This window comes from Corvus moneduloides, chromosome 2, assembly GCF_009650955.1.
Source record: "Corvus moneduloides isolate bCorMon1 chromosome 2, bCorMon1.pri, whole genome shotgun sequence".
In the NCBI taxonomy this organism is placed as follows: domain Eukaryota; kingdom Metazoa; phylum Chordata; class Aves; order Passeriformes; family Corvidae; genus Corvus; species Corvus moneduloides.
In genome coordinates this window covers 57885689-57899104 of record NC_045477.1, presented here as the reverse complement: position 1 = coordinate 57899104, position 13416 = coordinate 57885689, and positions in this window count along the sequence as shown.

Genomic DNA, 13416 nt, shown 5'->3' with positions numbered 1-13416 from the left:
AGGGGTCAGAGGAGAAATCTAGAGCTTTCTAAATTCACCAATGAAACATTTTAACATTAATAATCCCCACAATACCATGCAAAGTAGATAGCTCTTGGAAATTATGCATAAAAACTAGAATACTCAGTGGGTTCTTTAGACTCACTAATGGGAGAAGCAGCTCCCCACATCTGTGGAATCAACTGACCAAAACCAACTCTTCTGACCATTTGACATATCTGTGCTGATTCTTGCAAGCATTGATTTCTGCGTGGGGAAGGGTTGATATCTGCAGGTTCTTCTTAACATTCCCAGTGAGTCCTAACTCAGTGTCATAGCAAACAGTAACTGGGACATTATTTAGGATCATGAATAATGCACTTGGCCAAAAGTATGTGAATACAGAGTAACAACTGCAATGACTGATCTGTCTGAGATTTTTGAAGCTGTACTCAAGGGTTTAGCTACTGATTTTCCTGAGAGCTGAGCACTGAAATTCTTTCACCGTCCCAGAAAAACCCAGTCCTCCAAATGTTCCTGTCTGCTGTGTGCAATGAGAAGGGTCCATACTGTAAGGACTGTAGGGAAGGATGAGCAATGCTGGGATGGATGTTGAGCAGAGATAAAACAGCTGCATTTTCCTCAAATAGGACCTTTGTCTAGCCCCAGTCTGGTGGGGAAAGACCCCTCTTGAGTCTAAATCCTCACTGACTTGCATGACAATACACGTCTCTCCTCTGCTCAGGGTCCTCGGGAAACCCTGCAGCCAGCAGGCTTGAGAAAGCATGCCAGGGACTTTTGCTGCCTTCGTTTTCTCTCCCTATGTTGACTGCTTGCTCACATCTTGCTCCTTGTGGCATATCTGCCACCCACTTCTGCTCAGCTCAAGGTCCTCCTCTCCTCCATACCTTGTCCCTCTCCCTCTTGCTTAGCTTGACTGTCCCACAGCAACCCCTTTCCCACCCTTCAGAAGCTCTGCATCCATTTGGCATGGAAAGTCTTTGCCGCAATGATTTCTTTTTCAGTTTGCATCTGCTGTGAGTCCTGTCTGCCTCCACCAATGCCCAAAGGACAGAGACTGCTTCCTAGTGCCTGTATAACCCCTGGTCTGGTGAGCTCCTTGGTTAATCCTTCAGCTTCAGTGTAATAATTGTGATCAAAGATAACTCTGTCTTACATGGACTTGAAATAACTTGTCCCAGTGGGTCAGTCAATGAGCCAAGTGGGGGTTTTTTGACCCCTATTTGTACACACTGGAAAGCTTTCCCTCTTTGCAGCACAGACAGCACAGCACACATCCCTCCAAGGGAGGTGGGGGTTATTCATCCTCTTCTTTTCTTCCCCAGCATTAGTGCACTGATTAGGAGGACTAAGAACTTGTGTCCTCTCAGGATCCCTCTATCTCTTTTGTTTAAGGAGATGTTAGCCCCACTTCTCCAGTGACTATCCCTGGGAAGACCTTTCCTCCTTCTCTTGTTTTGTGTCTAAAATCTAAATACTCTAAGATCAAAGCATATTTCCTACCAGTCTCCTCCTTACCCCAAAACAGCCAAGTTCCCCAAATGATGTACTATAAAGGGATCAGATTTAGGGACCTTCTTTTTGCACAGTGCGTTAGCAGCTGCTTCTCAGCAAGCAAGGGGTAGATACTGAGATATTTGCAGTTTCTCATTTGGCCTCAGTTGCAGAACCAAAGGAAATATCTGCATTATGCAGGATCTATGCTGCTTATTGTACTCTGGGCCAGCATCCACAGTGCTAAAACTGCACCAGAAATCAGCCACTGGCAGACTGGAGTGGTATAACACAGCAAGGCAGCTGCACTACCTAGAATTTCCTCTTCATTTGAAATACATCATAAGAAATCTAAAGCAGGAAATGGGTTATCTGGTAAAATTTCAAATGATGCTGTTATCTGGTATAACCTCAGCACACGCTAGAATTCACCGCCTGCCTTCTAGTCCCGAAAATCAGTTCAATTGTGTTGAGCTGCTACTCATTTGATTTCTCCTAGTAAAGGTACAGACATTCACACTCTGCTCTACATCATTATCTGTGGGTTATTTCTCCAAAACGCCACTTTCACCTAGAAGCTGAAATTGTCAAGATATCAATGCAAATTAGGCAGTAGGGTTATGATTAAATACATACATATATATATATGTGTGTGTCTTCTTAAATGTTTTCTAGATATACGTTCACAAATGAGAATTTTCACTGCTGAACTAACTGTTAATTTTGTTTCCCTAGAACCTCAGCAGCATGAATTGCTCCAAGAAAATTCTTGTGCTGGCTGATAAAACACATCCCTAATAAATGTTTAAGCATTATGATGTCAGAGAAACACTGCCATTAACTGCTTAGATAAAATGGACTGCCACTAGTAAGGCACAATGGTCCTTAGCCTTTGGAGTGCCAGTCATGTAAGGATTAGGTTTCTGAGACATTTTTAATCCCATTTTAAATCTTTATACTGCTATAGCTGTCCAGGTAGACCTGTTTTCTCCTGGTGGGTGCAGCTTTCAGTATGAGTGGCAATCCCAGGTTTCTGGGATCACCCCACGGATGCCTGCCTTCCAGGAGCAGCGGCACAAGTTGTCATGAGTAGGGGAAAACAGGCTACTGCTGTGCTCCCAGAAGGTGAGAGCCCAGAGGGAGACATCACCTCTTCCAGTGACGAAAGGAGTAAGGAGGACTCAGAAGGTGCTGTGAATTCCCCTGGTCAATAGACATGTCTCGGAGTGATCTGAAGCATATCCTGGTCTGTGCCAAAGGATATGGCTGTGCTACTACATAAAAGAGGAGCAGGACGAAAGTTCAAGCACAGGCTGCCACGCTTTGTGTGCTGTCTGGCTGTGGCTCTGCTGTTTGCTGCTGCAGCCCTGCTCTTCACAGGGCAGAGTTGTCTGCAGGATGGCCTGGAGCCCACCTGTGGGCTTGGCCTCACACTCTTCCCTGGAAATCTTCTCTGTAGCAATGTGGCCTGAAGGACTCGGCAGAAGCAACTTGTGGTCATCCTGGCCTGGAAACTGATGGTTCCTCAGAAGGAAAGCCTTTGGATTAAAAAAAAAAATATATATAAAACAACAAAACGTGTGAAGTAGAGGTGGAAATTACAAAAGAGATTTCAAGAATCAAAGCAACCTCACAGAGAATGTTTCTGGCTGCTCATTTTAAGGCTCCTATTAGTGCGTGTCAGGTGAAATCAGCTGGCAGTTTCCATGTTGCTTGGGGGTAGGAGGAGCAAGGACTTGTCCCCACAGCGCTGAAAGCTATAACAGGGTCTGCCCACCTTTCCCTCCTGCCCAGTGGTTGGAGATGTGTTGAGCAGGACCCAGCAAGGCAGAAGGATGAAGAACTTAGCTTTCCTTGCTGGACATGTAAGAAGAGCTGACTGGAAAGCAAAGAAGATGGAAGTGGCCTTTAGCTTCCCCCTTGGCTGGTTTTGGCTGATTTGACTTTTTGCCACTGTGAAACACAGCTGAAAGAGCTTTCCAAATCAGCAGCTGGGCTGCTGTCTGCTCAATTTGCTTGACAGAATATGAAAACCCTTTTGAGCAAAATTGAAAATTTTCTCATGCAAAATTGCCTCTTTTTTGGTGAGAACAATGTTATTTTCCCACTAAAATAATTCCAGCCATCTCTGTGTTATTGGTGTGAGGCTGATGTATTAAACTGTGAAGCAAGAACTCTGTATGTGGTGGATCTCTCGAGCATGTGTAAGTCCAGAGAGTCAGGACTATTCAAGCTCATTTGCTCCTTTTTGCCTTTCACGCTGGTTTCAATCATACTTCCCCCTGTCGTTCTCACAGTGTCTTTATCTTCTTTCCTGACAGCCTGTCTCTGTTCCCCCCTTTCTTATATCCCCTTTTGACATTTGAGCTTGGCATTTCCCTGTTCAACCAGGCTGGCCCCTCCTGCTGTATTGTTGCCACGTGCTCCGTCCTGCCCATTGGGGTGGAATATTATTCTGCTCCAAAGTGGTTTTTCACAGCCAGCTCTCCTGGGATCTATGAACAACCTTCCATAAGATCCTGCCTACTACTGCCCTGAAAAAAAGTTGTTGTCCACTCTCCTTCCATTCATAATAAGTTTTTGCACCACTTGTCTTCCTTACTTCCCTAAGGGTCATAGGCTCTACCAGCTCATGGTCCCAACAGGCAAGGGTGCTATCAGTTATCACATCCTTACTTATTTGTCTATTGCCCACGAGCAGCTGAACACCTCCCTAGATGTCCTGCCTGTTAAAATTGCTCTCAGCACATCCCAGAAAACTGCTGGCTTACCTGAGCCCCCCAGCAGATGCTGGAGTGGGTAAACTCCACCTTGAGAACCAGAGCTTGAGACAAGATAATTCAACCAGTTGTTCAAAGAAGGTACCACCTCTTCTTGACCAGGCAATCTGTAGCAGATGCCTGATGCAGCATCCCCCTGGCTGACCCTGGGCCTTCAACATAACAGTAATATAGACAAGAACAACTTGAAAATGTGTCCATGCCAAATGGTGTCAAACAATGTATTCTTGTCACCAGAAAGCAACTGGATACAACATTTATTATTGAGAACCAATTTGAATAAAATACTTTGCACACAGAAACAATGCATGCAAGCCACTGAAGAGTCTGCAGATGAGAAAGATAATGATTTATTCTTGAGCGTACACCAGTTCTAATGAAATTTTGATTCCATTGACTATGAACTCAAGTCAGGTTGGCAAACACACAAACCCTGAATTTAATCAGGCCTTTTACTGTTTGCAAAGCAGCAAATGATATGCTTGGTAAGCAGAGTAGGCAGATCTGTGTGCTGATCTCTCTGCAATGTGCGACATGTGCCATGCACAACTGGGCTGTGGCCACTGCTGCCAAACTCCTCTGCGTAAGAGAACGGAGCTTATCAATTTACAGAAATAAAGAGAGCACATCAGACTTCAAACTTTCTGTATCCTTGGGAGAATATTAACAAATTCAGCATCTGATGATGGTAAGAAGAAAAATGTAGAGCAGAACAGTGTTAGCTGGAGAAAGCTAATCTGAAATGAGAATCATCACCCAGAACATAGTTAAGGTAAAGAATTGCAGTGGGAATCTGGAGATCTCAAAATTAAATGGGTTTGGTTTGGACCCCTGTCCAATTCATTGTGCTTTATAGTCTAATTCTCCTTTCCCCAAGATTATCACTTTCTGTGTAGGTCTTCCCTAGAGAGACGTTAAGCAGTAGTACCTTTATCTGGAAATGTATCAGAGTAAACTGCCTTCCCAATACAGAGCTGGGCAGGAAAAAGAAAGGAGAGAGAGCACAGAGACAGGAGACATACAGGAATGTGTCTGTCAAAGAAACCTGGGTGTTGTACAGCTGAACCTCAGAGACAACAAACCCCACTAATTTCTGAAACTTTAGGAGCCTAAACATCGTTAAAAATCTGTGCAAAAAAGAAATTCTTTTCCTTCCCCCTCCAGCCTGAGCTCAGGTGTTGTCTGCCTGTCTGTATTCTTCAGTTCCTGACTGCAACAGTAATGGCTTCAAGTGTCAGCACTTCTTCTGTCTCTGAATATTCTGCCTTATTTTCCTTGCTTACTCTGGTGAATCCAGGGGCAGGACTGCAGCGTCTACTCAACACTATAGGATTTAGTGCCATGTCTCCAAGGAAGTGAGGGAAGGAGCTCCAGGGCTTGACCTTCTGATCTCATAGTGTACTGAAGTCATGCAGAATCAATGAATAATATGCTTTGAGAGGTTATGTTAATCAGGACTAAACACAGCCATAATCAATGATCACACTGCCCAGTTCGGGTACAAATTATTATTTAACTTTTACCTGGAAGCAGATTGACTGGTGTCCTACCTCCTTATACAGTCCCTTCTTGGCCAGAGTGCTCCTGCATGTTTCAAGAACAGCCTAATCCCTTGTTATTATCCAGGGAGTTGATTGCTTGCTTACAACCAGCCCTGATGCAGCCATAATGGTGATGACTGTAATGGACACATACCCCTGGTAAGGGCAGCACTTTTCTATCATCCTGTAGTTAGTCCTTAACCTTGTATAACTCTTTCTATGGGTATCTTTTTAGAAAAGTGTGACTGAACATCCAATCTTCTTTCAAAGCTGGATCAGATTCTCAGAGGAGTTTTGAGCACCTGACTCATACAAATGGGAATATAATTACACCTGAAAACCTATGAAATTTGTTGTGGCATTCAGAAAATGTTAAGGCAGTGCCTGAGGCACAGAGGTGGTGGTGGTTATGGTTTGGAAGGCTTGTTCTGATGGAGCTGGAGCTCGTTTTAAGCTCTCCTGCTCACAGCAATGTGTTGTAATAATCAATCCCAGCAGTAGTGGAAGTGTGGATCACAGAGGGAAAGCCTGTATCAGTCAGGAGGACAATTACTTACACAGGAGCCATTAAAAAACCCATCCCAGAAGTCTTCAGCCTGGTATTGCTTGTAATCCGTTTGGACATCATGTTGGTAAAATACGGAGCTCCTGCCCCTTACAGAAATGAAAACACTGCATTTCTACTTTACTCCCACTTTCCTTGTGTTTCAAAACACAAAAATTCACAAGAAATATTCAGCCATCCATCTGTCTTGATAGGATTTACATCCAGCAGGGACATGCCACGGGCAGTCTCAGAAACAGGCATTGTTCTGCACCTCATGCTGCTGGAGCCTGGGATGCCACAGCAGAGAAGTGATCAGCTGCAGGAACCTGGATGGAGACTTTCAGGCTTTGAGTCCCTCTCACTACCTCTCAAGAGACAATAAAGCTGATACCCTAAAGTCACCTGCCACATGGATATGTGCATATGCACATTCCCGTATCACATTCGTACCTTACTTTATCTGGAATTTAATATATGTGGAGTTTAAGCGGTGCCCAAAAGATGGCACTGTTTATTTGTGCTTTTTTCATTCTTAATTGCGTACCCTCTTCTAGTCTGGCTTATCATCTGACAAAATTAAGACAGGACTTACATACTCTACAGAGAAAAGCAGTACAAATCAAACTATTGCTGCAGCATGGTCTTTCCTGTAAGCTTTAATGTGCAATATTTTAATGGAAATGGGCATATTGATGCTGCTTAGAACTATAACTACAAAGCAGTTGCCCTTTTATTTCCATCTAGTGTTTTCACTGTAGATGTTTCAAACTCATACATTTCATTTAATGCCTGATGAATGAAGGATGTGCTTCAATCATTTCAAAAGAGAAAGAATTATTGACAAGAGATGGATCAGAACCAGAGTTGTGCCTTGAAGGTCCCTGAAAGCTAGCCTAAACATCACTGCCTGTGCAGTAATTATCATCTGTATGCACTGAAAAAATCCCGACAAATGCCAAATAGCATGACAGCCAAATTACAGTTAATCAGTTGCCCACATTTCTCGTGAAACGGCTAAATCCCAAGTCCTACCTTAACAGCTTGCTGCAGCCATAGAACAAGAGCAAATGTGGAAATACAGTTTACCTTGCAGCAATGAATTTAATGAAAGGTTTGCTGGTAATCATAGCAAATGACAACATTAATCCCCATATCAGCTGTCAGGTTTCTCCAGGTCTTTAAAACCAGAAGGTGTGCCAAACAAGATGTAATAACAAAACTAGTATTACTAAGACCTATGATAATGCCTTATTTTATTAAATCAAAGCTCTTTGCAGTCTCAACGTGGGAGTCACTTGACCTGGGACTGACATCTAGGCATTTCCAAGGTAACAAACTTCAGCTGTCAGAATACCTGACAGATGGCTATGGTGGCTTTTGACGTCATGTTTCCCCAGTCCAGCTTTACATTAAGGTACTTGTGGCTGCTGTATGAAACCAGAGGGTACCAACCAGTGATGGCCTGATGGGAAGACAAACTCCATTGCCTCCATCCCTTGCCAGAGCCTCCTTTAGGCCTGGTACCTCCTGCACTGGGTATAGCTGCTCAATGGAGGTAAGGACAGAGAAAATCTGCCTTGCTGCTGCTCTCTAGGCTGCAGAGCACCAGTCCAGGAGTCAGCTGAACAAATACCCCTCAGACATAAACCTTGAGGCTAGACAGGTCTAAGTGGGTCATAGCTACAGCTGTACAAACATCTTTCTGGTCTCTCAGACCTCCATGGAGTTTCCATGAGGAGAAACCTGCCTGTCCAAAATACATTTATTCATCATCTGTGTCCTCTTCTTCACTCTTCTGTCCATAATATTTCCTGCTTGCCTTTGCTTCTGACTCCACACTTGCTTGGTGCTATGTGTACATGGATTTTCAAGAAGTGTGGTGGGCTCAGATATGCAGAACTAAGACACATGGCTGATAAAACCAGCCTCCTCTGAAGCCGTGTGTGAACAGAGAGAAGGCTTTGCTCTGTTGATTGCCTCATTGGATGGACCTTGCTTTCCAGGGTCAGGTGCCCATCAGGCTGCATGTGAAGTAGAAGATGAAAGGCAGGCAACAGAGGCAGGTTATCTTAAACTCCACCTCTCTTCTGACTGGGGGGCTTGTGAACAACTCTGAGACAAGGAGACTGCCTGAGTAAAGCTTGCTTCTGAGTCCATCCTCAGCATGAAGATGTTTGCAGCTGTCCTTCCTCAGGAAGAGTCTTATCCACCAAGCAAGGAGTAGGAGACAACCACCCTGCTGAAGAGCCTTTAAAAAAGATTCAAGCCTCAGGGGTTTAGCTCTCATCCACAGTGAACTGTGAGCTCACTCTGGCAGCTCACAAGGTCAATGAGCCCCAAAACACAAAACTCTGGCTCCTAGAAGCCACGTCAGCAACCAGAACATTCAAGTCTGATTATTCAGGCTTTAGTTCCAAGGGTCCTTGTATTGCATGTGTTTGGATTCAAGCATCTGTTTTGTTTTGCTTGTTTGTTTTAACCAGGTCTTTTCTAAGCGGATGTTCCTGGTCTGTCCCACAATGCTTACACCCATTGTTGGGGTGCTCGGCTTTTGCAAAGGGCTGTCCATGCTGTGTTTATTTGTACTTTCAATTAAATACATAGAGGATGCCAAAAGAGTTGAAGTTTGGGTTACATCAGAATGCTCAGTTACTGCCTACAATCATGGGAGGCAAAATTTGTGCTCATAATAATGACCGCTGCTTTTGAGAATTTAATTCCATGTGGAGTTAAATGAAAAAAAAGATTTATAGGTTCTTCCTTAGCTAATTTATTCTTGTGTTGAGAAGCTCATTTGCCATTCAGGAAAAATACGTTCCTGTTTTGGGGGTAGTGGGGGTGGATATTTTTTGTTTCAATGACAGTTTCAAGAATCATATGGGTACTGGAAATTAAACCTTTTTTTTTTTTTTTTTTTTTTTTTTTTTTTTTGCTCCTTATATCTTCACTGCAATAATAAGACATCAGAACTCAAAATTTAGCTGGTAGTTTTGATGATTCTGCAAGTAGATAGAGCTTGCTGTTCAGCTATCCGGGCTCTGCAGAACTGAAAACAGTAAGCATTTGATTGTGTCAGTACACTGAGCTGATAGATCTTGGAAGGTACATATGGGCAGATTTTCAAAGTAATGCACAGAGCCGGAGCCGCAGAATTCAGTACTGACGGTAAGCGAATGTCAGCACTGCAAACTTCAGCCACAGACAGCAGATCCATGCAGCAGCACAGTGGCATTTTAAAATGGCCCAAATCACCACTATTTAAAGAGGTGTTTTTCTTGGGATTGTTTGAAGGGTTGGTGTAGCTAGGCAGCTGTGAGCTGACTGCATACAGAGCAGGATGTGCAAAGGTGGCACTGGCATTGCTCCCATCCCCGTGCCTGCAAGGGGGTAAATTTCCCTACCCTTAGGCAGCATCCCCAAGGCAGACCTGGTAGCTCAGTATGGGGAAAACTTTGTGGAGGTGCTGATTTTGGAGCTAGATACACTCACGGGCAGAATGGCTTGCTGGCGGTGGGTAGCAGCAGAGGAAAACGAAGAAGGGATGTTTGCCTCGGGAAATGCAAGCTCCAGGAGCTGGCATCTGCCTACTCCCGCCCCTGCAGCATGGCTTCCTCAGCCCTCCCAACTGCTGCCTTCTCCTCTTGGAGGCTCCTCTTTTGCATCCCAGAGCCTGGAGCTGGAAGCAGGGCTGGGACAGTGGTGATGTGTCTTTGACCTTGCTGTTTCATGACAAGCGCCTTGATTCCTGTTTAAACACCCCCCACCGAGGAGCACTGTTGCTTGACAGGCTAAATTATATTTAAACACAGATTCTCAGCTGGTCTCTTTTCCTCACTCAAGTGACAAAGGCACACAGTGCAAATAGCTCGATATATTAGCTGAATCTAAGCTAAAATCTTGTCACAGGCATTGCCAAGCCTGAAAGGAGGGTTGTCTCACTCTGAGTTAGATTTGGTACATAGGCTGGATGCAGGAACGTGGCCAGCACAGATGAATTTGAGGCAGGGCTGGTGTGTGGTTTGCCACATGTAGTCAATTTTTACTGGGCACTGCCTTCTTTTAGAGTATGTGCTTCAGTGACTCACCTTGTAAATCAGCTGTGGTCATAAACTGCTTCCCGATGAAATCCATCTTTTTTTGGGTTACCACGCCATAGGGGCGTATAAGGTGCCCTCTGTCAAATTCATGCTTCATCTTCAGACAAGTCTTCTCTGTTTCTTTCTTTTAAGAGTGTCTTTCTCCTTTGATACAAGATACTAAAAGAATTGTTTTATGTCATATCTACCAAATCTCTCCAAATAAACAGTGGTACTCACAGGACTGCTCAGCTCCAGCCAGATGGCACAAACATTCCTTCCTGCAAGCACTCCCTCCCAGTGACGGGGAGAGCAAGGTATAAGACCTGTGCTGAGACCTCTGCCAATGTCTTAGTGGTTGTCTGGCAGTAAGAAGTTACAAAAATCCCTCACCTGACCCCATCCCTGCTGAGGAAATTAATCTCATGAAAATGCATCCAATTTTCACACACTAGGGCACCAGGCATACAAAAATTGCTGCTAAATCTGGATTACAAAGATAAAGCAAAAGAAGAAGAAAAAAGAAGAGGCATTAGACTGTCTTCTCTCCCTCTCTTTGCTATTTAGCTACTATTTAACAGTTTAATCCTCCTGAGGCTTTTTTTTTTTTCCTTTTTACTATAATCACTTAATATAGTGTGCACTGTTTATAATCATTCTCCTTTCTCACAGTTTTAGGTTACCATTTAAGCTACTTTTTTTACCTTAACTGCTTGGCTAACTGTAATCTGTCAGGAACCATAGACACGTGAGAGAGCAAGCCCTTGTGATGAGACTGTCCTCTTGTGCAGGTAAAGCTCCTCATAGCAATCTGTTTTTTTAAGCTCTATTCAGCAGGTGAGACTTAGTTGCCTAAGTCAAGAAACTCCTACGGTTTCCTTTGTGATATTAGACTGCAATAGAATGAAAGTCAGTTTTAGAAAAATTTTCTCTGAAAATTTGCAAGATTGGTGTTTTATATCTTCACTGTGTTTACAATCAGCAAGTAGTCCCAGCTGCTTGGCCTGCATGTCTCTGCTCCTAGACCTGGAAGCAATCTCCATCTCCAGTAAGCACTTATGTGATCTTGTGTCATCTCTTGGCTGAACAGCTGAGATAAATTAATCCAGGAAGGAACAGATCAGACACTGTCCTGGAAGCCTGGAGACAGAGAGGAGTACTGAGAGCAGGCAGCAGAACGGTGGTGAGTCTGCTAAGTGAGTCCTCTGGCTCAGTTTGTAATAATTGGGTCTGGTCCTCTTAGGTGATAAAGTCTCTGATTTGTGAGAACTTTGGTGAATATTCACTGCAGTGGTGTAAGGAGAAAGAATCCCACCATGTGCCAGAATAAGACACTATCTTCAGCATCTGCTGAGTGAGCTACCATTTGTTGTTTTGTTTATTGGCTTTCTTTAAATGATGCTTTGGATAGTCTTCATGGGATGCAGCTGTGCCTATCATTGCGGAGTCGTGGGCAGGAATAGGCAGTGAATTTCTGCAAAAACAACAGAAATGAGCCTAATAACCACAAAATACCTCCTAGAGCAAATAACTCACAGAAATTTCCATTCCAGAATAATATTTTGAAGTAACTGGAGATCATTTCCTATAATGTTCATCACCTTTTCTGGTGCTCAGAATGACTCAGAACCAGCTGCAAGGCTTCTGTAGTACTGGAAACACTTGAAAATGTATCCTTTGCATGAGCAGCCACTACACAGTCACAAAATTACTTGTACGCTCTCAGCATCTCTTTCTGTGATCCAGCCTTTGTGGCTCAGAAGTTATTTGTTGCTAAGGGCTCAATGTTTGACAGTCTAGGACATGTAGGGCTTCTGTTGATGTGTTGTTATCTCTAACACTCGTGCCCAGATCCAGAAAGACATTTAGGTGCTTCAAGTGCCACACAGGTGTAACTGAGGCAATGCAATGTGCCTAACCCCTCCTCAGGAGTGAACACTCAAGTGCTTGCACTTTTGCCTGGCCTTGGCAGTCCTGCTTGTATCCATATTCAGAGTTGCTACATCCTCAGCTGAGTGTGGGATTAGTCTGAAGTTCCTGTGGGATCCACAAAGCCTTTCTAGACTTAAAATCCTGAGCAGTTAGGTTTGGTATATTTGTTATTAGCCCACTTAACTCACAATGGGGAGACTGGTCTCCATTTAAAGCAGAGAAACCACTGCTCCATTTTTGTTTATTGAGCTCACAGGATGGTGAGCCACCAAAGAAGCTTTTGTTCAGAAGAAAGGGAAAGTGACATCCACCTTCTGTAACTGGATGAGATGGTAAAATCATGTTTTGGTGTCTTCATCTAAAAAGGGGTTGTGCTTTCTTCTCCCACAATCCAGGGTACTATGAGAAGTTTTGTGTTTGGAGCAAAACAGAAGAAAGGTCTGGATCATTTTAAAACTGAGAGAATGATGAGACTGCAGGGATTTCTTGTAAAATCGTTATAAGGGCATTCACTGGCAAGTGCTTCTTCCCTCATTCCCAAATTAGTTAATGTATTTTTATTGTAACAGTATGTAACATAAAATTAATGCCCAGGAAGATGGCTATTTCCTCAGAAAGTGAACTCTATGGACATTAGGCTTTAGAGTGTTTTCCATTCTCTGGATCTCCAGTTCTTGTCTGGATGATGATTGAGTTTCCAGAGAGGAATGAGCAATGCTGTCAGTGTGGTGGTTATGGGCTGTCCCTGCAGTTGGTGCGGCTGCTGTTGGATGCAATTCCCTGGTGTGGGATCTCCTCGGTGAACTCATGATGTTCCAGGCACACCTTTCATGTGCAATGAAGTGCAGCACAGAGGCTGATGGAGCAATAGCTGATCCCAGCACAATGCTGTGTCTGGCTGGGAGGGAGGACTTCTCTGCTCAGGAGCAGCAGCTGTGAATGCACAGTGTTACCGCACCAGGTCTACCCTGCACCATCCATGGCTGGTTTAGGATTTTATCTTCCACAAGTCTATCTAGTAGCCAGCTATTGCTTGGTATCCCCTC